The 27,225-nt window shown below is 32.5% G+C and overlaps 1 long non-coding RNA gene across 1 annotated transcript; it reads left to right on the top strand.

The window, feature by feature from the left end:
- The first annotated feature begins 4,863 nt into the window (after positions 1–4,863).
- On the top strand, positions 4,864–7,956 carry LOC115887159. The gene is made up of 3 exons (XR_004051024.1): positions 4,864–5,081; positions 5,336–5,624; positions 6,234–7,956. It is a non-coding gene; the product is annotated as an uncharacterized LOC115887159 (long non-coding RNA).
- Positions 7,957–27,225: the final 19,269 nt, after the last annotated feature.

Here is a 27,225-nt window from a genome sequence, read left to right as displayed (position 1 = left end):
GATGGGCATTAGGAGCTCCATTTTCAACAAATTCAAGATTGTGTCAGTACTTTATTTAAAAATGTGTAACTCATAAAAGATTGTATTGTATTGACTAAGAGTGGGACCCCAGTTTCTACACGCTCTAATTTACAAGAGCGTCAAAGTTCACCCTCAAGACCCAGCCTCCTGATATAGGCCGTTATGTCTGAGGGCGATATGTCTCCTAGGTCTGATAGGTCTAGCATGGGTTTGCCAAACATCTCAAACCTGGTCCTGCTCCCAGCGGGGCAGGTACACATAACGTGCTTCATTGTTTCGTCATCTTCCATACAGAGTCGGCATTCGGCGTCTTCCACCAGTCCGTCCTCTGTAGGTGAGATCTCAGCCGGCAGTGGCCCGTGTACACTGCAGTGAGCACACGCGTTCCATTCCTACCGGCCTTTAGGAGTTCTTCTGTTCTATGTTTGGATGGCCCTGCTAGATTTTCTTGGCATGTTCCATTCCGGGACTGTCATTCCAGTCCCGGAACGTCGCACTAACCCATTCACAGAGCCTGTCTCTTGCGAGATTTTTAGGAACGCTAAGTGTCGGTTCTGGGCAAACGAATGGCGAGCCTGCACCAATTTTGGCGAGGGAATCAGCACGTTCATTTCCCTCTAGGCCGACATGTCCCGGTATCCATATTAGCGACACTTTGTTCCTATCTCCCAGTATATTGAGTAGTTTCTTACAATGAAGAATCGTCATAGATGTGCTTTTCGTTGCCTCAAGTGCTTTCAGCGCGGCTTGAATATCCGAAAATATGCATATGTTTTCCCGGTGTATTGCTGTTCTACCAGCAGTTGCACACAGGTTTCAATAGCATATAGCTCAGCTTGGAAGATCGTGGTGTGTTTTCCAAGACTGTAGTAGATCTCAGTCTTTGGACTGCTGCAGTAAATTCCTGCTCCAGATCCTTTTTCTTTTTTGGATCCGTCCGTGTACCAACACATTTCCGCATGTAGTAAACCGTTTCCCGGCTTATCCCACTCGTCCCTATTCGGAAACAGGACGTTGTAGGTGCGCGTCAAGAGTTGGACTGGTGGTATAAGATCCGAGATCATTCCCAGAATCTCATCTGACTGTAGTTCTTCTACTAGCCGGTTTTGTATGAACATAATTGTTCCTTGGCTTCCTCGTGCTATATTTAGAAACCTATATGTAGCCCATCTCGCCTCTCTTTCCAAAAGAATTTGAAGAGGAGGTAGGTCGAGTAGGGTTTCCATAGCTTTTGACGGCGTGGAATGGAAGGCATCAGTCACCGCTAAGCATGCTTGTCGTTGTAGTTTCGACAATTTATTCTTTGCCGTTGTTTGGTTGGCTTTCTGCCACCAGGCAACTGCACCATACGTGATAATAGGTCTGATGGCCGTCACGTATAGCCAGTACATATTTTTGGGGTTTAATCCCCAGTTTCTACCACAAATTCGGCGGCATGCCCATAGAGCATAGCAAGCCTTTTTTGATGTTTTTTCCAGATGAGAGGTCCAGCTAAGTTTTTTGTCCAGGTTTAATCCCAGATACTTAACTTCCTCCGCAAACGGAATTGTCTCACCAAGAAGAATGGGCGGTTTCAGTTTGTCTGTTTTCCTTCTTCTGGTGAATGGTATGATCACGGTTTTCTGTGGGTTTACACTTAATTGTTCCAGTGTGCACCAGCCGTGAATTGCATCTAGGATTTCCTGTATTTTTGAGGAGATGTCCTCCTCTTTGTGTCCTTTTACTAGGATCACCAGGTCGTCCGCATATGCCTGTGCTTCAACCTCGTATGCATCGATGATTGCCATCAGGTCGTCCGCTAACAGGGTCCACAGAAGAGGAGAGAGAACTCCTCCTTGCGGGCATCCCCTGCCCGGAACAAACCTAACGGACTCACCACTGAGCGAGGTCGTTGCTACTCGATTTTTGAGCATTTGCTCAATCCATTCAGTTATGGTAGCTTCGACTCCTCGTGCTTTCACAGCGCCTAGGAGCGATTGAGGGGTGACATTGTTGAATGCTCCCTCAATATCTAGGAATATCCCTACCGCAATTTCTTTGCGATCAAAGGTACTCTTAATTTCCCCTACCAAATTGTTGAGGGCCAGTTCTGTTGATTTTCCCTGTTGATAAGCATATTGTCGGACATTCAGGGGATTAGACGTAAGAATCCTCCCCCTAATATGTCCATCCAATATCTCCTCCAGAGTTTTCAGCAGAAATGATGTAAGGCTTATTGGTCGATATGAGCCAGGTTGTCGGTTTTGTTTCCCCACTTTCGGTATGTACACCACCTTTGCTCTCGTCCAGTCAGCTGGAAGGTGTGACCATGCCAGACTTGCCCTAAAAATTTTTAATAAGCGAGGGACGATAATGTTCTCAGCCTTCTGCAATAAAGCCGGAAACACCCCGTCCTCTCCTGGAGATTTGAATGGGTCGAAACTTTCGATCGCCCCTTTAGTCTCCATAATAAAAGATTGAGATAATAGGATAATTCAAAAAATGAAATGTCAAAATACCTCTAAGATTACAGGAAAGTGTTTTTTATCCAAAATGCCCGTCCCATTTTTTCCACATGGTGTTTTGATTTTTTTTAAAGTTAAGTGAGAAAAAAATAATTTGAGAGAAAAGCCATTATAGTGAAATAAATGGATTGGTATGGACGTCATCCGTCTTTTTTTCAGTCATCGTCTATAGAAATCTTCCCTGAGTCGCAAAACAGAGTATAGTTCAGCAAAAATAATTCCAGAACAGTTTAAAACAAAGCTTGCCTTCTGATATTCCCATTAAAACGCGCTTATCTCTCACCAACCGTGAAAGAATGTTAAACTCCCGTTCACTCTCAAACAAACCCCCGACCAAAGGTACAGAGATTTATCCCTTTTAATAAACCGAAACGTAACGACTGTTATAAGTCGGCGATCGGGACGCCCTCTACGCTCGCCGAAGCGCCACCGTGAACGCACTAAATTAGCGCGGGAACTTCGAGCGCCGCGGCGGTTTGTAAGGTCGCTCTGGAACGAACGGTTCAACGTTCCAGCCGGGAGTCGCATTGTCTTCCCGAAAGTCCCCGGGGAATATTTACGGCCTCGTAAGAAACTCTCCTATTAGGCGGGGAGGATTTAAATGAGAAGGCATTTGTCAAATTTATTCGGCTCGAAGGAAGTTATTCGATAATTTGGATTATTAATGAGCGGAAAGTGTTTCTCGTTCGAGAGGTTATTAAAATTCTTTTCAAAAACTATTTTATATTGCCTTGAGATTACTCTATTTTACGACTCCGTAAAGATGCCGACAGACAATCACAGAAAAAAGGCAGATGACGTTCATACCAATCCATTTATTTCTATAAAAAGTTTCTAATATTTTTTTCAGTTAACTATAGATGGGTTTATACAGGGTGGTCCAAATTGTATTCCGGAAACTTCGGCAACATATTCTTCAAATAAAAATAAATGAAAAAGTTCGTATAAATGTTTATCCTAAAATGTTTAGTTTCGGAGATACAGGATGTAAAAGTTTCATTTTTATTTAGATTTTTTTCAAATAATTTCTTCGTAAGTAACGTCATTTTTTGGATGATAATCGGTGTCTGGGCATTTTTTGCCAAGAGAAATTTGATTTTGATGTCAATATGACTCCTATTTGTAGAGGGCCCCATCTACATATGTTTTAACTCTTTTGAAAAGTAATAACTTTTCGTCCGTACCTGTATAAAACTACAGAGTGAAAAAATATACATTTCAGTGACTTTCTACGTACAAAATATCTCTTGGTAAAAATCGCTATGAGCAACCGTTCTCAAGATATTTATAATGGAAATAGTCTGGATGGAAATAAATTGGGGAAATTTTTATTTTTTTAAAACATCATAATTTTTTGGCAAAAAAATGATGATAAAAAAGTGTCTGTTGAACTTTTGGTGCAAAATCATTTTAAATTTATGATTTCAGTCTAATAACTTGTAATGAAGTTCATAAAATTTCTGGGTCACCCTGTATATTGTATTAATATTATACTAGAATAATAGAGACTTGATTCTCTTTTAATAATGACAGGCAGTGTATTTTATTGTTAACTCATTATTGTAATGAACTTCATTAGTGTTTCTATTGTTGAATTAAATAAGTTAAATATTTAATTGCCATTTTGTAAGAGAGTTTTGATCGGTTAGTATAAAATAAGCTGAACCTTTTATGGATAATATTTCATAAATTATGGTTCCTTAAAATGGTGCAATTTTTCCCGATCCTTTCAGATAAAGCACGAAATATTTTTATGGAAAATTCCGTCAATATTTGAGCGTCTTCCTTGTTACTGTTAAAGTAGATAATAAGTTTCAAACATTGTCCCCTTTTAGATAAAATATTGGATATCTTAAGAATTTTTTTATAACAGGTATATTTTCAAAAAATAAAATGCCCTATTAATACTAGATCCAATATTTATAAAATCCGGAAAACCTACGAAAATTGCCAGTGAAAGAAATATTTTCGGACAATATAAAGAGAAAAATTTTAGTGCATAAAACACAGGGGAACTGTTTACATTTTATGCGAATGCCAACATCCTATTGTTATTGTTTGGTATGTTGCCCAGTATTTCTCCGCTTTTGTTTATTTTTAATTTTGTATATGTATACTTTGGGGAAATCTTAAGAAAATAATAATATAATTAGCTTACTACTTTTCAAAATTTCGACATTTATAATTTTATTTAGTACTTATTAAGATTCAGTCAAGATTACAAGAAAAATAAACTTGAAATATTTGTAAATTTCTGTCATTTTTCATCAGCCGTTAGGATTAATTTTTAATCTGACAACGCCGCTCTGTTGTTATAGTATTTTCTATAGTAGGGGGAATTGGACGCGGTCAACAGTGTCAATACTGTCGATAAACAGCTGATTGGCATGATCAGCTGTTTGCCGTGCTTTTATTTTTCCATATTTCTTAACTATTAATAAACTATTAATGTATAACTGTTTCATTTTATATAAAAGACCAAAATTAGCATTTAAAATGGGTCTACACTGGCAAAATGTGTGAGAATAAAAGAATTTAAACATCGTCATTTCAAAAGTAAGTACTGTTCTGTGGTAATACAACATCTCGTTTTATTTACCTAAAATATTTACCATATTTGTTAAAATTTGTTTATTTGTTTTATAATATAATTTTGTGAATATAATATATTATGTATATTATAAGAAGTAATGTTTATATTTTTGTTACAAATAATTTGTATGTTTACATAAATTATAATTGGTATGTTTACATTTGTAAAATAATGCCTATTTACGTTTTCTATTACTAAGATAAATATTTTATTTCAGATTTCTAAAAGATAGTGAGAGAAAAATTAAATGGTTTTCTCTGTTAGGATTTATTCCTAGCATAATATTAAAAAGTCAAGCAAAAGAGAACTCAAGAACAGCTGATTTTTTTATAAGGAATTGAAGAAAATATTTAAAATCTGATAATTTTCACAGCCATTTATGTCGCGATTTGTGGTCTTTCAGTTGTTTCAACATCACCTAGGAAATTAACATTAAGATATCAGGATCCTGCATATAACGAGATAAGAACTATGATCTTGTTAGGATACCTATTCCGTCACAATATGTAAGTACATATATATTTACAGTTTAATTTTTTAATATAAAATATTACTATATACTAATATGTATACACAGATTCAAAGTGTACAGGGTGGTGCCTTTCATACGATATGAAGGTTTCAAGGATTTTTGTTGATGGAAGTTTGTATTGAAAGAACAAATGGAGGGTTTAGAAATCAATCAAGTCATACAAATTCACTTTCATTTTCCTTGGAGCCTTCGCGTCCTATGAGAGGTGTTACCCTATATGTATATAGATTTGTATATATATATATATATATATATATATATATATATATATATATATATATATATATATATATATATATATATATATATATATATATATATATATATATATATATATATATATATATATATAATATATATTATATTAATATTATTTTACTAAAATTACACTATAGTTGTATAAGATCTCACCATCGAAAAAAAAAACAGCGTTAGGGTTGGCTTTGAAAGCAAGATTTATGTAATTTTATAAAATGTAAATTTATGTGGTGAATGTCATTGATCGTCAATTTTATTTTGCTCACAATGTATACTCAATGTAGATATTTATATTCACCAACTTCATGTTTATATTTTGTTTTAGGAAGTGAAGATATTCATGGTGTGGAAGTCGTTACTTTAATTACATAGTGCATATGAAATTGGTCCTTTACATCATGTTTAAAATTGACGTAATGCTACTATGCAAAATAGTGAGAGATGTGAACCCTAGGCAGAGCTACAGAATTACTTTTGTTGAGAGACAAATTATGATAGTGATTAGAATCGCATATTCTAGACTTTTACTTAAAAAATGATTTGTTCGGAATGAACTTTTATAGTGTGGAGGAATACCTGCAAATTATAATATGAGGCCTACGTATATGATAATTTTATTATGATCTGTTGTGTTTGTTTTTTTATATTTTGTATTATATATTTGTGTTAGCTTTAAGAATTTATTGACTATTCCTATACAATTGTACATTGTTTTATGGAAATAAATAAATGATTGATTGATTGAATAAGTTAGGAAACCATACGATCGAGAAAAAAACGGCTTCAAAGGCGACTGGGGAATGAAAATATGATAATTTCAGTGAGGTCAAGCCCTAGAAGTCATTTTCTTGGCTCGTACTATTTTTTAAAGGCGCTCTAAGGTTGTAATTTATTTTTACATTAAGTAAATATGATTTTTAAATGGTGTAGTTTAAGATTGACCTCGCTAAATTATCAATCGTCATTCCTCAGCCGCCTTTGACGCCGTTTTTTTTAGACTATTTGCTATAACTATGTTATCTGTTATGCAAATACATATGTCAACAAGTAAAAAGCCAATGAGAAATTAGTTTCTGCTTGGATCCTTACAGTGGCATTTAACAAAATATATATTTTTTCAGGTTACAATATTTTATTTAATATGAACCTGTAAATGTAAGAATATTATACATATATTATATTTTTTACTCAGTCCCTAAATATATTATTAAAATACAACACTTGTGTTTTTTATTAATATCGTGTTATGATTAATACCTAATTAATGTAAAATTATATGGTATGTAAATATCCTTACACTGAGAATTCGTTTGGTCAAAATATTACTCTCTTACTAATATGAATTTGAAAACTACAGAACATTGTTTTTTTTTAGTTTTTGTGCTAATATTTCCACTTAAAATTACCGAATATATTTATGGTATAGGTAGGAAAAGATGAATTTTGTGCTTTTTAATTATACATTATATTAATTATATTATTATTGTAAATAATATCTACTGATATTTAATATAAAAAATAGTTATTCACATGCATCTATTTTTCTTTTGTAATTAATACTATCTAAATAACAAGACATCTTATATAATAGATCCATTAACATTTTAGTTTATCAATTATCAATCACTATACGATATACAATACGTATAATATCTTTTAATTATATCTAACTTTTAATTATTGAATATTTAATAAACAAATTTTTTATAGTGTTTGTTAAATATTTTATAGCATATACTATTATGTATTTATAATAATTTATTAGTTTTATTGCATGAACATATTTTTAAAATTTATTATTAAAAAATATTTTATCTTTGCCTCTAACCACCTACTTCTATATCTCTGGCTTTTACTTTACTATCATCAATGAATCTCAAGGTTAAATTCTGTTTTGATGCTCTTCCGCTGTAAACTCCCCTACCACTTTCCTCTTTACCCCGCTGTCCATAAACTATGGTAGGGGGGGCACTCACCGATAAAACGATGTAGGCACCTCGATTTTGTGAATTTATGAATGACTTGCTCTATCTATTTTTATTCTTAATCTAAGGCATAAAACGAAGATACACAAAATACCTACAGGGTTGTTCACCACATACGACACGGAGTATTGTAGCTAAACGATTAGATTTTTACAAATTGTAAGTTTTGGATTCGTTGAAGGATTATTAGAGCTACAATTTAAAAATATTTTACAAGATACAAAGTGTCCCAACTAAGTAAAAAATATTATAGTTGTATTTTTTTAAATGGAACTCCCTGTATATTATTCTATTTTTACATTCTACGATTAAAATAAAGGTAAATTTGATTAAGGTTCATCATACTTAAAACTTACCGTTTTTGAAATATTTTCAATTTTATAAAATTGCAGTAAAAATTTTAAGGCTTCATTTCTCCAAGGGTATCAAAGTTTTTAATACTAAATAGTTACTGAAGATTATTTATTGATCAGATATTGTGTTGCAATTATAAAAATTTTACTACCTTATACAGAGTGTCCAAAAATTTATATTAAATAATTACTAGCTTTAAACGGCCATAACGTGTTTAAGTTAAATGGAACACCCTGTATATTTTACGTGAATCATATGCACAATTTAATTGTCTATCAAATTGTATTATACAATTTTTTACCTATCTCTTCAAGTTTTCGTAGAAAATGCATTTTCTTATAATTTAGACCTCATTTATCACTATACCCATGGAATATTGACATTTTAGATTATTTTTAAACATGTAACAAATTTTCCAAGAGTACAGATACTAATATTGTCGATATAGCTCGCTTATTTCATAAAAAAAATTAAAAAAACTGTTTAAATATTTTTGTTAAAAAGGACCAATTAATATGATCCCAGTATTCAAACTACATTAACTGACTGTTTGCGTTGATTAATAATAATTGCTCCAAATACTAAAAAACTGAATTTTGTGTGTGTATTAGACAGTGTGGTAAAAAGTAATGCCTTATAAATTTTATTTCATTTTTTGACGAATGCTGATTTATAAAAACAGAGACGTTTATTTTCATAATTTATTATTATATTGATTTCTGAGCCAAATCCACATTTATTTAGAATACTTTATTAATTAAAACAATTTAAAAGTACGTAATTAACTAATTTTTGGTCGGAAATAATGGTGGTATATTTAATTCGTATACTCTTTTATAAAGATTTAAATAGTTTTTTTGGTATACCAATAGGCTTGCAATATTTACCACCTGTACATTTTGTGTATACAGGGTGTTTCAAAACAAATGCGAAAAACTTCAGGGGGTGATTCCTTGTTCAAAATAAAGGGTAGTTTGCTTCATAAACGTTGGGTCAGAAGTCAACCATTAGGGAGATATCGCGGTACAAAGATGGCGGAAAAATAATGTTCTTATTTTTTATCTTGAAAACGAAAAGAGATAGACTAATGAAATTTTATGGAAGCATTACTGTTATGAAAACACACTTTCTGGTAATTTTTTCACTTTTTTAAAATGAGTGGAAGGGGTTGAATAAACTACTCCCTATCATTCTTGTTAACGAAATTTAAAGAAAAATCTTATCAAACACTTGTTTAGAAACTTTTTATCTCTTGTATTTTTTGAAAACTCACCGATTTGAAATTAAAAAATAAAATGTAAAGCATTACATGTCAGGACAAAAAATTTTCTGATAAAGAATCTAGTGGGCTGCTGTAATTTTTTAGGAAAAAATCTAGTCGGCCGCTGTTACTTTTTAGGATGTTCCTAATATTATTTTATTTGACATTACTCTTCTGCAATACGTTATTATCTAGATGATTATTATTATCGTTATTATCACTAGATTTTTAATCTAAAAATGTTTTTTGTCCTGACATGTAATGCTTTACATTTTATTTTTTAATTTCAAATCGGTGAGTTTTATCAAAAAAACACGAGAGATAAAAAAGTTTCTAAACAAACTAAACTATCCAAATTAAAGCATTTGCATGTGTTTAATAAGATTTTTCTTTAAATTTCGTTAACAAGAATGATAGGGGTAGTTTATTTCAACCCCTTCCACTCATTTTAATAAAGTAAAAAAATTACCTGAAAGTGTGTTTTCATAACAGTAATGCTTCCATAAAATTTCATTAGTCTATCTCTTTTCGTTTTCAAGATAAAAAATAAAAACATTATTTTTCCGCCATCTTTGTACCGCGATATCTCCCTAATGGTTGACTTTTGACCCAACGTTTATAAAGCAAACTACCCTTTATTTTGAACAAGGAATCACCCCCTGAAGTTTTTCGCATTTGTTTTGAAACACCCTGTATAGGATGGCCATGGGCTAAAATGAAAGAAAAAAGAATTGAGCCGTCAAATTTGATAACTGCCAAAATTTTTTTAAAGTTGTCCGATTTTGATAAAAATCTATATATAGGATGGCCATGGGTTAAAATGAAAGAAAAAAAATTGAGCTGTCAAATTTGACAGCTGTCAAAAAAATCTCAAAGTTGTCCGATTTTAATAAAAATCGATATATTGGATGCTCCCTACCCCATAGTCGGTTTTTATTTTATTTGTTTCACATTTGAACTGTCAAATTTGACAGCTGTCGTTTTTTTTAAGTTCCCCTTTTTTAATGAAAATCGATATACATATTATTAGGATGACCATAGGAAGTTCTTTAAGAAAAAGAATTGAGTTTAAGTGTGTGGCACTGAGAAACCAGCATAACTAAAAGCAAAAAATAAATTTAAGAAAAAAAACTTTTTAAAAACAACGTTTTATTTAAATACATTAAAAAGAAATAAAATAAACTTTTATTATGGACTTATAACGTCATTACAGAATTTTATATTATATAAAAGCTTGTCACGAGATGCGAGATTTGAGTGTACAGTTGCACTCATAAAAATCTGGTACGACAACTTTATCTTGTAATTCCAATATCTTATAAACCTATCATTATTCCCATCCAAGATAAATTCATCCAGTTTAGAAGAACATTTAAAAAACGTTGTGTCCGAATATTACACACGGGTACTGAAAATTGCCAAAATGATCTGGCAAACATCTTATTAAAAACGGCAGACCTTATTGTTTACGTCGGAATCCGTAACAGTATTATAAAGAACAACGAGACCTCTGTTCTTTTCTCTCCGAATTGTTATGAGCTATCCATAAAAATTAAAAATGGATACGGATAATCAGAAAAACAGTAATTTAGAAATGAACCTTGTTTGTCATTTTGCAGGACACCTAATAATAAAAATTACTTTGAATGCTGTAGGCAATGATTGAATATTGAAACTAAAAGAATTTCGGACTTCCATTGTACTACTAAACTACAAAAACCAAATATATCACACACAATAAACAAAAATAAAAAAACAAAATATATCACTCAAGAAAAGAATGAAATAAATTAAGCCGCACGCTACTGACTCTTGGCTGCCGTTACTGTATGTGCTCGATGACAAAGACTACGACTGACTACGACACTGGTTAATTTCTGTTGCTGGCACCCATAATGGCGGCGTGCGCTAGGATATGCGCGTAGCGTTCCCGCCAAAGCGAGTTGGCCTGCCGTGTGATTTATATGCCGTGTCATTACTCTCGCTTTGGCTTCCTGGTATATTGGAACAATAACCATCAGAAATAGATGTAATATAGAAAATTTAAAAAATAATTTCCCATAGGAATTCCTTATCTATCTTTGCCTGAACCCCGCCTGATCATAAAACATTTTGATAACACCAACACAGTGGCAGATATACTGTTTAGATAATTGTCTCCACTACGGCCATAAAGATATCGTAAAAATGCTCGTAACGATTTGAATTTTCACATAATATTCCTTCCACGACGCCTAAAAGGGCCAAGACGGCCCTGCACCGTGCAGATTAAGCTTATTTGCTTATTTATTTATTCATTTATGCGGTAAAAATTCGACGACCTTCCGGCTAGTGGCGGTCGGGAATAAAAGTGGGGAAAGAAGGGATAGCGGAAACGGGGGGGCCGCCTTATTATCCCCCCGGGAATAACTATATCATATTTAAGGGGGCCCTAATTCGGTTTAATACGCTGACTAAGCCGAAAGTGAGCCGTTTTATGAATTTTTTACGGGTCCGACGGCGTTGAAGTGGAAAGCTACCGCGACGAAATAGAGGTTAGGTTTTGGAGGATTTGGGGTAATCTAAGCGCTGAGAAAATTACGTTTAATAGAGATTAAGATAAACAATCAAATTAGGAAACAAGTAATTACTATACTAACAAATAACATACAAATAACAATACATAAATAACTTAAGATTGTAGGTAATATTCCTTTCGGTTGTATTGTATTTAGTATCTTCCATAAGTACCCGATGCTAACTTAATTCTTCTTTTAACTTATGGTAGTAGAAATCCCAAGCTGTGGATTAGTTCATTGCCTGGAAACTTATATGGTGAAATTTTGATAAAATAATTTAGTAGGTACTTACTAAAAACACGGTATGTCGCTAGTGGTAGGAAAAATAATTTTTACAGGTTACTAGTTAATTTGGTTGCCGGTGATATGCATATACAGGATGTTTCCTAATTAACCTAAAAAATAAAAAATTGTTAGAAAACGGCTTGAGGCGGGCTCTTAATAAATATTGTAATAGAATAATATCAAGCTTTGTAAAATTTTATCTTTTGGTTTGTTATTCTAAGATGGAACCATTTCAGTTTACGAAGTTATCAGTTGACATAGGCAAACGAATTTTAAAAGGCCTAAGCAAATAATCTAATGATATTCAAGACACATAAACTCTCTAAAAGTACGCATATATCCTGAGAAACTAACTAAGCAAATAATACAATCTTCTAAATAATTTAAAGTCACATAAACGAGGGTAAAGTAGAACAAGCATTCATCCCTTATTATCAAAACTCTATTTGACAGAGTGGTACCAGTTGTGTACCCTAGGGATATCTCAAAATAAACAACGCAGAAAAAGCACGTAGGCATGCTTAACGAAATAAGTAAAATTAAATCATCCCCTCGCTAGAGGTTTTAAATTGAAAATTAAAAGTATTAAATATATGTTTTAAAATCAAAATCCAAATGTTCACGAGATGAATGTCTGAAAATGATAGAAATAGGATTATCTTTTTTTCCGTTCCTAGAGTTAAATAGAAATAGACAAATGAATGAAGAAATAAAGATTTCATTTCTAGGCGGGTTTTTTAAGGTAATCCTATATCACGATATCATTTGTATTAGTAAGGCTTAGATTATGAATGTATTCAGCAAATTGGTAAAAGAGTAAGATTTACACGGAAGGGTTTAAAAATTACATTTAATTAATAAATAGGACATGCTGATGCCCTCTCGGGACAAGGACCAGAAACAAGGGTGAAAGAAGTCTAGGGATCTTTCGGGGAAAAAGCCCTTCGGCCAATTAAAAAGGTGCGAAATATGCATTTGGATGGGTATTCGAAGGTTCCTCAAACAGGGGCGTGCCGAAGATGTAGTAACGCCTTTCCGAGATAGTACCAGCATCAGTATTTTCATCTTCAAAATTAGTTCGGTACTGACTTTTAAATTAGACGGTCGAATTTACTCCGTGAAGATCTTATATTATCCAGTGGTCTTTTTAATTGTTTTAGTAAGTTCTCTATCTAAAGATTGTCTCAAATAAATTCTCAAGTTAGGAAATTCTAAACTATTCATGCTTAAAGTATTTTAATTGTTGTTTTTGGATTTTCCCTAATACTTTTCTTTATTAATGATTTAAGACTTTCTGTTTGTTCTAAAGGCTTTAGTAAAATTTAGATGTCATTGCATAAGTGATTATTTTGCAATTGTTCTTTTTATTAAATTCTAATTTAAATTTAATTGTTCAGTGAATATTTTTTTAACATATTAATTTTCTGCCAACGATAATTCCAAGAGAGATTTGAAAGTGTATGCTAATTGTAGATAATTTAAATTGGACTAATAAAAAGAATATTTTGTTTTGATTTGCTCTGAGTTTTAATTTCAATTCTCTAATTGTCATTAAGTATTTTTGATTCAATTTCTTTCTAATAAATGTTTTGTTGTTAAATCTTTTTCTTTATTTTTTTATTTATTTATTTCTTTATATTAAATATAGTTAGGTGTTGTGAAAAATCGGCATTTTATTTCTTTATTTCACCTAATTACTAAAATATTAAGTTATTTAAAAGAACACTGTGATAACCGGTCGAGTGGTTCAATCCAAAGTATGAGTCCAAGACCGAAGAGGTAGATCTACAAGGGGATCAATGAAATCTTCGACAGGTTCTTGTTGTTGATGTATTGCTGATGGATGTTGACGTAATAAGGTAAGTGGCAATAGAGTTTATAATAACTGAATTTAGAAAGAGCCCTTACCATAAAAGTGCGATGCCTTAATTTCTATTTTTAACTGGTTATATTTTGTTTTTATATGTAAACGATAAACTATATTTACGCTCTGAAAAGACGGTGCTCTCATTAATCCAAGTTCTGCCTACCGCTCAATAAATTATTTTAATTATAATAATTATATAAAGGCCACACTACCATGATAACGGACAAAGTCTTGAAAGTTTTGTCACAAATGAAGTTTCACTTCAAAAAAATCAATTAAACCAGATAATAATTTTCTCTAGTAGATAAAATCCTGTCGAATAATCCATAGACAATGAAGGTAAAATCTCGCAACGAAAATATTGTTTTTAAAAATAATTAGCCTCTATCCGAAACAAATTTTAATGAGAAAATCTCGGCGAAGCTAAAGAACTGGGTCGACAAAAGTTCCAAATTGATCATTTACATGGCTTAGGCAGCTAGGCAAAGGCGTCCCGACTGAAACTTAACCATAAATTACGGGTGGTACAAGCTTTCCGGCCAATTATTGAGCAATTTTGGCCCGAGACTCAGTCGCCCTAAGCCCAGATTTCCTATTTTTTGCTCCTGATTGACGGCTTAATGCCGTGCACGAACGAACGACAAGGATAGAGCCTCTGGCCGGTTTTATTTCTTTCTTTTACACGCCACGAAATCGTTAAAGTTGCGTTAAATACACTCACAAACGGGCACCTTAAAATATTCATATATTTTAAAGTTTGATATACAATATTTAGCTAAATTATTTGACTTTTTGAGTATCTCCTTCTGAAAAAAATTAATTTGAGATGAACAAAATGGATCGAGGAATGTGGACAGATATAACATTCCTTCAGGATGGACTAACCTGGTATACAGACGAGACCGCTGAAGGAACAGGAGTTGGAAAGACCAAGGGTAAGCTTATCCTTTCCCTTGGGTATCCACTCAACCGTATTCCAGACAGAAAAGCTCATCAATATATGCATGGGTGCAGATCAATGACCTCTAAATAAAGTAGACCCGGCATTTCATTCATAAAAAGGAAAAGATCAGAATCAGACATTCGTTTCTTGCTCTATGCGAGTGGGAACAAGACGGGCTGATCGCAGTCATGAAGGATTCCCGTGAGAATGGCAACGCTGTTCAGAGATCTTGAGAAAGTGTGTCATGGGCGTAGTTACTTTGATTGTAATATATAATTTAATATTATATCCGCGTAAATACCGGGAAAAAAGCGGCGTCCAGTTGGCTTGGAAATGACGATCGATGACATTTCCCATATAATTTTACATATAAAATGACAGCGATCTTCATTTCGTAGCCATCGTTGACGCCGTTTTTATTCGATCATACGGTATGATTTTTGGATACGATATATTGTTGTGCTCGATGGCTCTTCAAATTTTGAAAATGACTACTTCTGTACTCCAATAAATTGAAAATAACTAATTGAAATATTATGATATGCACATTTCCATAGTATAAAGTCTGTAAATTGCTCCAGTAGTAATATAATCCATCAAGCATTCAATGAATACGAGCCGACGACGACTTTTATAAAACATTTATGTGAATTAATGGTTATTATTTTGCTTGAAGCAACGGTGGAAAATGAGAATATTTTAAAACTGTCGTGACTAATTACAATTTTATATTAGGTATAAAAATATTACTATATAGCAACAATAATAAAGATCTTTGTTAAACAAAAGAAAATTTCTAAAATATTTACTTATTTCTGGAACAGTTTCTTCGCGGATAATCGGGACCTTGTACTGAATAAATAATTAACTTTTCATTAGAAATTACCAAACAAAAAATAAGTAATGCTTTATAAAACATATCAAACAAAGATGCATTCATCTTTTAAACTATATAATTTTTATAGCATTAATAAACAAAACAAAAAATACATTGCTCTATTACCACAAACATTATACCATCGAAAAAAGAAATGACGTAAAAAATGACAATCAGTGATAATTTTGGCGAGGTGATATGTCATGACCCCTACTCTTGTTTATTTTTTAATGGCACTTACTGGCAGTAGTAGGCCTTAAGGTTGTATTTGATTTTTAAATGGTGTAGTATAAATTCGAAATTTTTTTTTGGATATCGGTTTGTGTTTCTGGAAACGCTCTATCCTTTTATAATTTTTCTATAATTAGTATTAGTTTTTGACAAGCTTTATGTCAATTTTTAATAAATGACATCTAGAAATACACCTCGCCAAAATTATATTCGATTGTTATTCCCAGCAGTCTTCGATACCGTTTTTTTTTTCGATCATTCGGTATTTAGTATGTAATATCCAACGTACTCTTCCCTTAACTTTTTTTCAATCATTATATAAATCTATTTTGATTTTATGAGCAAAATATTCAATAAAACCAAACGTGACGAAACTAACTTAATGTAATTCATTACTTATAACGGTACATTCCAAAACTGTGTGATTTACTAATACATATTTCCAAAGATTTTTCTCTATTTTACCTTTCGGCACCGTACTGATGTAACATAGCCTTACCCACCTTCGAAATGAAACTTCTAGGTTTAAATCGTCTCTATTTTTGCAAATTAAGCAAGTTCGCACCATTGTCTTATTGTTTATCAATAAAATCACTAAAAACAATACCACAAAATACTAAAATATCTGGAAATCACCTCGTAAAACATTTCGAAAAACTACAACACATTGGCAACGCCGTAGAGCAATTTATGAACGAATTCGAACTGGATGTTTTGTTGGCTGCCTAAATTTAGGAGTGAAGATAGTAAAATGCGTACGTTTTCGGCATCAGCTGGCGTTGCGACGTTGTCGATTGTTTTATGTTAAATTTCTTAATTTCTAAAAATTATAATTACAGAAGATTTAAACCTTTACTTATTAACTTTACTACCTTTAATTATTATCGGTTTAAAATATTCTACGACGTAATCTATATTTGGAATTATGGAATTCCTGGTTTACAATGTGGGTTAGCTATCCCCGTACGTATACGTAGGTAAGATTTCATTTTAAATGCGGCCGGTAGTGGAAATTTGGCATACATGCAATTTTCTAAGGCAATGATGGATTTCGCCAAAATGTAAGTCGCCGGGTCTAATTTATTTCGATGTCATTGGTGCAGATATAGAAAAGGGACAAACACAATAGGCCTCATAGGTCGCAGTGTTTCCGGCAAAGGAAAAAAAATAAAAATTAAAATTTCTATCTTTCAATTATACGAGTGAAAACAAAATGTTAATATTTTGGTGAAAGTTTTAAACACCACTGTGGAATATATTAACAATATATTAACAATGCCAGGAATTTAAATCGCTTTATCATCTAGGTAGGTTTTTTCCCGATAGTTAATTTTTTGATTCTCATCTCAATTAGCAATATCAGTAATATAATACATAAGACGAATTGAAATTACAGTTGATTTTTATTATATTATATATAATTATACATATGAAGTGATATTTGTCTGATAAAATATGTGGTATATTTAAAAAAAAAGATTTTCTTACACCCACAAGAAATATCTATTACTAATTCATAACCTTGCGATTTATGATGGACATATTAATTCCATTACTAAAGTAATTGACAGGAACAAACCTCCTCCTTCATAATCACACATCCTATTTTCCTGGATTTATAGAATTGGCAGAGAAATGAGGGAGTGGTTCGATAGAAACAACAACATTAATTCTTCGCGTTATTTTGAGTTGCGGAGGAGTTTTAGGTAATAAAGAACCCGAACTAAATTGATTTTGAACGTTATATAACGTGTTAGAAGTTTAACCAATAATCCTATACGGTATTCTTTATTTGAAAAATTCATATTTACAATTTTTGTTTATTTTAATTTACAAAGTTTGGATGTGACAGTTTCACATTACTGAGAGCATCGACGATTGAACTTGTTTCCATGGCTAACTAAGTGAAATTGTTTAAAAATTATAAGAATTGGCTATAACTCAATAATTTTTCGAGAAAAAAAACATATTATAGCTTATATCGCTGAAAAGCTTAAAAAATGGCGCTTTTATGAACTCATGGCCAACTATGGTTTCCATTTATATGTTTTTGTCATATATGTCAAAAATGAGAGGCCTTAGAAAAAAATCAGAGAACACAAACTCATTAGGAATGTGATTATCTACAACTTTTATCTGAAAACTTTTTGTGTAAAATAGATTATAATGGAATTATGGACAATTTTTAAAATAGCCGAAATTTGTTTTTTTCGAAATATCTAGTAAGCCATGAACCTTTTCAAAAATTTGAAAGGCGCATATTTATGACCCCACAAAACTGCAATTCTTTCCCCATTTAACCCACTCTCTATCTCCAGTAGTTTCCGAGATACCCATAGAGAACCTCGTAAAAAACTCACCCTGTATAGGTAGCGATCTATAAAATATATTGCTATTTATTTAAATGTGTTTTGAAATTCTTGCTTAGGGCTCAAACACACTGACGACCAGGTCGCACCGGCCAGGCCGCAGCTACCTCTAGAACCATTAAATCAAATGATATAGCGCACACTAACGTCCTGGGGCGCTATTCTGTACAATCGTCGGTATCGGTAAGTTACCGACAGCTATCGGTACGCATTTGTATATAGTAAACATGTGTTGATTGTTGTTGTCATAGTTATCGATCGGCCCTATGGCAGATATCGCAAATTTCTACCGACGAGGATCGGTATCTCTACAGTGCCCTTGTTAACCCCACGGTAAAGATACCGAGAGTCGTCGGTACAAATTTGCGATATCTGTCATAGGGCCGATCGGTAACTATGACAACAACAATTAACACATATTTACCATGGTACAAAGAATACAAGGTATGATCGATAGCGGCTCCAATTTCGTTCAGTTCGCGCATACCACCTGTGACGTCACTAGGAAAATAATGAATAAATAAAAAATAAAGAAAGTTGACAGGAGATCTGCATTTTTGGGGTTATGGTTAAGAATTGTTTATTTTTAAGACTTTTTAGTTCGTTTAATTTAATAATTACTAAAACCAGCAGTTCCAAAAATATATTTAAAAATAATAATTATCTATTAACATGGATTTGGACGATAATAGGTAAAAATACTAAATTTATTTCTATATTCGGTATAAAATTGTTTATTAGGTTTTTAGTTTGCGATGTTTATGGTAAATAATTTTCATTTTCATTGCCTCTGAATTCACATGAGGACAGAGTTGAGGATATCTATGGAAAAGTAACCACAAGAGGAATTGTTACATCATTTAAAAAATGTTGGGAAGTTTATTGTTTCCCATCGAAAAGTAGAAAATGCCAATGCAGATGAACGTATTGTAATTGTGATAGAAGTAATTCTAAGGGTGAAGTTTATTATAATTAGTGGAAGTAATACCAAGGGTGAAGTTTATTATAATTAGTGACCTGTGCTTCTTTTTATATGTAGATGTTTCTGGTTTTGAGAATAAATCGGTTGAACGACACCCAAAATTTAAAGGAAGTATTTGCATACCCAGAATATGCCCATCAAGGATTATATAGCTCAAATTTCCTTTAATGGTAGGCAATTATTCAATGCAAATTAACTTTTTAAGTGACTGAAATATTAAATAGTTTACAATATGGTATATCACTAAAAATATATTACTTTTAGGTACAATTAGGGCCCGATACATTTCAAAAAGTAGAATATTATTTTATATTAAATGAGGTATTGTACTAACAATCAATTTATATTAATAACGGAGATTAAAAAATAACAGAATAAATAGTTCTTTTTTTTATACTTCAAAAATAAAATATAGAATACAACAGTATTTAAAAAAATAAATAAAAAGTGATGTTCCGGCCGAGATTCGAACTCCGGTCTCTCGCTTCCTAGCCCGACTCCTTATGCACTGCTCCACAGTAACTTGCGTAGCGATAATTCAATGACGGTATATAAACAAAAAAAAACAGGTTTATAACAATATCTTGACGATTTGAACTGGCGCGCGGAGCGTGCTGACCAATAGCGCCTGTTATCACCTGTGACGTAGCGACCAACCTGCGCAATATCATACCTTGTATTCTTTGTACCATGCATATTTACTATATGCAAATACGTACCGATAGTTATCGGTAACTCACCGATTCCCCAGGGCCCCAGGGGCGCTATTCTATACAATCGTCGGTATCGGTAAGTTACCGACAGCTATCGGTACGTACGGCCAATGAGCGTCGTGTTGATTGTTGTTGTCATAGTTACCGATCGGTCCTATGGCAGATATCGCAAATTTGTACGGACGATTCTCGGTATCTCTACCGTGAGGTTAACAAGGGCACGGTAGAGATACCGATTTTCGTCGGTACAAATTTGCGAAGCTGCCATAGGACCGATCGGTAACTATGACAACAACAATCAACACATGTTTACTATATACAAATACGTACCGATTGCTGTCGGTACCTTACCGATACCGACGATTGTACAGAATAGCGCCCCTGGCCGTCCGTTGGTCGTTGCGGCCAGAATACTGCACGGAAATATTATTTTCTGCCGCTTGTTGCCGGTTTTCTTCCAAATTAATCATTTTTCAGATGAAATCCCTCAAATTCAAGGTACAATATTTTATTTTCTATAAGATATAGTGTTTTAGTGTAGTTTTTGCACACGTGCAGAAAATCCAAAGAAATAGTATACAGACTGGATCAAAGGTAAACTTAAATCTAATCCCTTTTTTTATCAAGGGTCGATTCTAGTAAAAACTCAAAACATTTTTATATGACATACCTACTCTATTTATGGTTGGTATGATACCTGTTATTATGTCTTTGAGTTTCGATGTTTAAAAAATAAAAAAAATAATATTAGTATTTTAATAAAGCACGCTTTTAGATGTTTCAAAAACTTTTAATAAGAGTAACTTTAACTCTACATATATGTTTCGGCTTGTTAGGCCTTTTTCAAGAGATTTTTAAGAACAAATCGTCTAACTACACTGTAACTATATATATATTTGCTATTGGGGTGGGTTCAGAGAGTTTACAATAGGAGTAATAAAAAATGTGTTTAGAAATCCTTGTTGGTCGTTAACATTATTTTCGTTTTTAACAGATTTTAGTATGTCTAACTGTTCAATGTAATTTAAGCGTCTACCTTTTGTTTCTCTGTGTAGTAAGTTAATTGAGTTTTCATTAATTTTGTGATTATTTACTATACAATGAGTTGCAAGACCAGAACTATGCTGGAGATTATTAATATACTTTACATGTTCTTTAATCCTTATATCTACATTTCTACCTGTTTGGCCTATGTACACGGCATCACAATCATTGCAATCCACCCTATATACACCCGACTTATTTTTGACATTAGTTTTGTCTTTATTATTTAATAAAATTTGACCTAAATTTCTTTTATTTACGTTAATAGTTTTACATCCTATTTATTGAGATTATTTGATATTTTGTTAGTTAAATTAGGAATGTAGTTTAAAAGTCGATAATTGCTATTGTCTTTAGAATTAGCGGAATAAAAAATTTTCATTAATATTTTGTTTTGTTTTTGCTTTAGCATATTATTATGAATAAGGGAACACTTATATCCATTGTTGATGGCGATTTGTTTAATAATATTTAGCTCTTTTTTAAAGTTCTCTGGGCTCAGTGGAAACATTACTAATCTATGAATTAAACTATGAAAGGGTGACATTTTGATTTGCCAGGATTGGTGTGATTTACTATGTATTACAGTGTCTGTGGTAGTGGGGTTTCTGTAAATATCAAATTGTAATTTATTAGACTGTTTTATAATTGTAATGACAAGAAAATTGATGGTATTAATAGCTTTTTCAATAGTAAATTGTATTCTCGGGTTAATTGATTTAATAATGTTAAAAACTGTTTAAATTTCTCTCGGTGCCTGACCAAATACAAAAAATGTCATCTACATATCTTGCCCAATAATTTATTTTTGATATTAAACTACTCTTGTTTTTAAATAGCTTCTTTTCAAAATCTGCCATAAATATTTCTGCGAATAACGGTGAAATTGGGGAACCCATCGGTAACCCATCTTTCTGTTTAAATATTTCATTGTTAAAAATAATATTTAAAAAAAATAATATTTAAAGTTTTTCTACAACCACTTCTTTTTTTTTATTAAATTAGTTTTTTTAGTTGTATTGTAGAGGACAACTGTATTTTAAATATGATATTTAATTTAACGTTTTTCAAACAGGGTTCATTAGACTATATTTCTACTAGGTACATTATTTTGAAAAAAAAATTAAGAAAGTAACTTAAACATTCATAAAAATAGAAGTAATTACTGTTGTAGATTCTTCGTTATATTTTAAACATTGAAATAACTGTAAGCTAAACTCTCTACCTGCTTATATTTAGAGCCAGTGTCTGACGATCTTTTTTTACGATGGCCCTAATATGTTTACTTTTAAAGTCGATAAGGGCGCCATATCAGTAGAAAAAAGAAACAGAATATCTCCCTTTTTGTCGGTCGCGCGTACACAATGCTTTTTGTTTGTTGTGAATAGCAACTTCGCTTTTTAGTTAACTCAGATATTTTAACATTTCTGAAACAATATTTTCTAATTGGTAAAACGTTATCTATATAAACGTTTCTAATTGGTAAATCGTTAGATTTGACAACTCTGTTTAAACTGGTCGTTCATCTGGCCGCAGCTAAAAACGCAATACATCCGGCCAGCCGACGGCCAGGTCGTTGCGACCTGGTTGTCAGTGAGTTCGAGCCTTTAGACCAAAGACATTATAAAGATAGACCGAACATCTCATTCATAAATACTCGTTGGAAGTGTATCAAACATTCCAGTGTGTCAAACAAGGACAGAAGAGACAGGGAAGTCTAAAATTTCCGACCCCGGCAACTATGTGCATTTGGATTGTTCTCATGGCCAGTGGCGTATCGTTTTTTGGAAGGAATTTAATTAGTAAAATAAAAGTAAAGTAATTAGGAAAATTTTTACTCCATATTAATATACTTCATTAACACTTTTTCGTCAGATGAGTTTTGTTATAAGGTCTAATATAATAATATAATTAATATCCCATATATACTTATGTTGAAACGTTAGTAGGTAGTTTTCGAAAATCGCTCCAACGTCGATTTTCAATTTAAACTTTCAGTTACTTTTATATAAACTTTCAGTTACTTTTGAATATTTACAGGGTGACTCAAGTTTCTGAAACAGTTCTATATTAGGTTTGTGGTTGGTGACTTTTCTTTCAATTTATTTTTCAAAATATGGAGGCAATGGTAAAGCACATTTTAGACATTTTTGTAAACATAGGTGGCCGGAACATATTTTCAAACTAAAGTTGTAGATTTGCCATTAAATTTCCATTCCAGAAATACCTAGGTTTGCCACCTGTCCTTTTTTGAAAAGGACAGTCCTTTTTTAGAATAACTTGTCCTTTTGACTTTTTTTGACTTAAAAAGTCATTTTTATTTACGTATTTTCCCTGAGAAAATTACCTACAGCAAACAGAAATATTCTTTTCGTCCAAATTTAATTACAGATGTTATTTGATTGATTAAGATGTTATGACAACTTATAAATAAATTTTTCTTGTTTAGAATAGGCAACATTACTTAGAACCGTTTAATCTCAAATGATAGTTTAGGTTTTAGTTTTACCTTTTTTGATCATAAAAAGAACTTTTCAAAATTAGTAATTAGTAACGATTTAGTTAGTTCGCAGTCGATAGCTTCCTGTGAAGTACTGTGTAATAGTTGTTTAATCTTGTATTATTAATAACTGCCTATACCTAAAATCAATATTTAATGCGAAAATTGTGTTTTTTTGAAAATATAAGACAAGATTTGACTTTTGGTCTTTTTCTTGTATTATGATGGGTTTGATACGAAGCAATTACCTTTTAGTCTCTTAATAGAAGGCATTTATCATTAAAAGTATCACATCTGTGTGCTACAGTATGGGATTTCTGTCGCATAATAATGAATATTACGTTTATTTACAAACCCATTACTTTTAAAGGTAGCTTTATCAGACAATCAAATTTTAGTTAAATGTCTCAATCTTCATGAACTGTATTAAGCATATTTATTGCGGTTTGAATCACCCTATATGTTGACAAAAATATTTTGAAAATGTGCGTACCATCTTATGTAAAATATTGAAATAAAAATCACAGACCAAAAACGTAATAGGTAAAAAGCTTTTTTGGAGGCCTGGGTCACTCTGTATATAAGTATGTATAAAACTAGTAGCCTAAAAATTATTTACAGTTCGTCCCATTCTAAAAAAAAGGTAAACACACCGTACAAACAACTCTAGGAAGAGGTATTTGTACGGTGGTAAAAAATTGTCTAAACAACGCGAAGGGGCAGATATAATAAAGCAGTAAAATGTAAAAAAGGTCGGGTAAACACCTTTGTTTATTTGTTGAGCAAAATTCCTTTAGAATATCGTATATAATGACCAAAATATGATGCAGTTTTAAGAAAAAAAATGTCACTGTCTGGCTTATAATAAAGTTTCAAATGCAACGTTTATATTCAAAATTGCTATGATCTACAACAGTTAGATAGTAATTGAGACGAATTATAATTCAATTACCGGCTACTACTTTCTTGTTTTAATAGATCAAAATTCAACAAATATAATTAGAAATTATTTTAATTGTAAGGGGCTCCCTTGTGGGACGCCTATGTACAATTACGGCGGAAATTTGTACCTACCTGTGAAAAGACAAATTCGGGTAATTTGAGCGAATTTTTCCACACACTTGACACTGTCGTACCATATTGAAAATTCGCAGATTCAAAAGTACGTTAAACAAAAACAAAAACTACTGAAAACACTGAAAAGTTCACTTCGGACTTGATTCCGACTTCAAACACACCGAAGCTAAACGTAGTACGCTATAACGGACCAAGGGCCGTGGCGAGGGGTGATGGGACGGACGGCTCATTTTCATTCTGGAAGACTAGCAGCGACGTTGCCAATAGTTCTAGAGGTTTTAGCACATTAAACAGTAAACATGTCCTTTAATAGTAACGCATATATCCTCTGATTAATAACATATTATTACCCATGCTTCTTTAAAAATAAACTATTAATTTAATTAAGAAATTGAGATTTATTGATATCCGGTGAAGGTTTTAAAGTTACCTTTTCTGCAAATCAATGTGATATCTGTTCCTCCTAAATCTATGCTTTAGACACATATCCAGTAAATGTACTTTATATGTCCGCGGAAACTTTTTGAATTTCGGTGACGTATTTTCATAGAACGGACATTATTTCCCTGTCCATTTATTGGATACTTTAACCAAAAACAGGCCGATCCCCGAGAAGAGAAAATCAAACAAAACCGACGGTTTATTTGCAGTCGGGCACTGATAAGTTAACCTACACACAGCGACGATGAACGCTTATAACGATGGCCGGGTGTATGTTGACTTTACGTGGGAAGGAGCTTGGGTAAACTACTTAAACGGAAGTCGTTATACCGAGAGGAAACTATAAAGAGGCCGTTATTTTAATATTTAGCGTCGAATGGGACCGTTAGGCGGCGATGAATGGTCCTAGAGAAATAGTTATGCCGAAAAATTCCTAGTTTAAAAATGAAAAAATTATAATCGAGAGATTTGGAAATGATATGCGGTCTTAAGGGAGGCGTTATTTTGAGATTGACAGTTAAAGCGTCATAATAAGCGTTCTGCGTAATGATACGAGCCCTAACAACTGTATGTTGGGACAAGGTCTTTTTTTGCAATAAAAATAGTAATTTGTTAAAACGACTCAATTTATTTTGTTTATTATTCTAAATTCAAACATTACAATATGATCTAGACAATTTTACTATATTTTTATAACTTTGCAGACAAATCACTTTTGATAATAGCTTATTTTACCAAAATGAAGCCAAATTTGCTGACAACTATATATTGGGACAGCACAACAAGAAATTTGTTTAACACGGAGTTAAATCACCTTTCGCCTTAACAACTGCCTGAACTCTTAATGGCATTGTATTTACCAAAGATTGGCACATTTGAGGAGAAAAATTATCCAAACTTTCCTGCAGTTTTGTTCACAAATCAAAAATTGTTCGTTGAGAGCGGTTTCTTAAATATTGATTCATTTTATGCCACACAGTTTCTATAACACTGAGGTCCGGACTACTTGAAGGATGGGATAGAACTTTTATATTATTATTACCGAACCAATTTTTAGTTGATTTTGCTGAATGGCACGATGCTCCATCTTGTTGGAAAATACAGTCTTCGTTTGGAAACAATTCTTGAGCACTAGGCAAAAGTGAGATCTCAAGTATATGTTGATATTTTTGGGCGTTAACAGTGCCATCTATAAAATTTAATTTGCCCAAACCTCTTGCTGACATGCAACCCCGAACCATAATCCCCTTAGGAAATTTAACAACCCTCTTTAAGCAATCTTTATGAAAGGCTTCTGCTTTATTTCGTATTTTTCGTTTTCGATGATCTCCAACGCAAACATCAAATTTAGACTCATCGCGAAATATGACCTTTACTCCAATCATTTTGTGTCCACGATAATTTAGATTTTGCCCAATGTGGGCGATTTTTCTTTTGAATTCTCTATCAGTAGCGGTTTTTCTTTGGCCCTAAATAAGAATTTGTATCAATAATCTTCCAGGTAATTGATTATCCACACAAAATAAAGTTTACCTTAATAAAACGCCAGACCGCATTTATGGATATATTTTCGGCAACATTCTCTTGATATATTTAAAAATCAGTTGCAGTATTCCATTTAATTGTTACTTCGCGAAGAGTGCTTCTTCTCGCAGACTTCAATATTTTACTAACATTTCTGATATATTTCTCTGAGATACAACTTTTAGCCTTCCCTGAACTTTTACCTCTAACGTCTACATTGACAGATTCGCCGTATTTTTTTATTATATTAAAGACCATGGTTTTTGGAATACTTAAATCATCAGAAATATTTCGAATTGTTTTTCC

The sequence above is a fragment of the Sitophilus oryzae genome, unplaced genomic scaffold (assembly GCF_002938485.1).
Source record: "Sitophilus oryzae breed Bouriz unplaced genomic scaffold, Soryzae_2.0 scaffold_552_pilon_pilon, whole genome shotgun sequence".
Taxonomy (NCBI): Eukaryota; Metazoa; Arthropoda; class Insecta; order Coleoptera; family Curculionidae; genus Sitophilus; species Sitophilus oryzae.
This window is presented reverse-complemented; position numbering and strand designations above follow the sequence as displayed.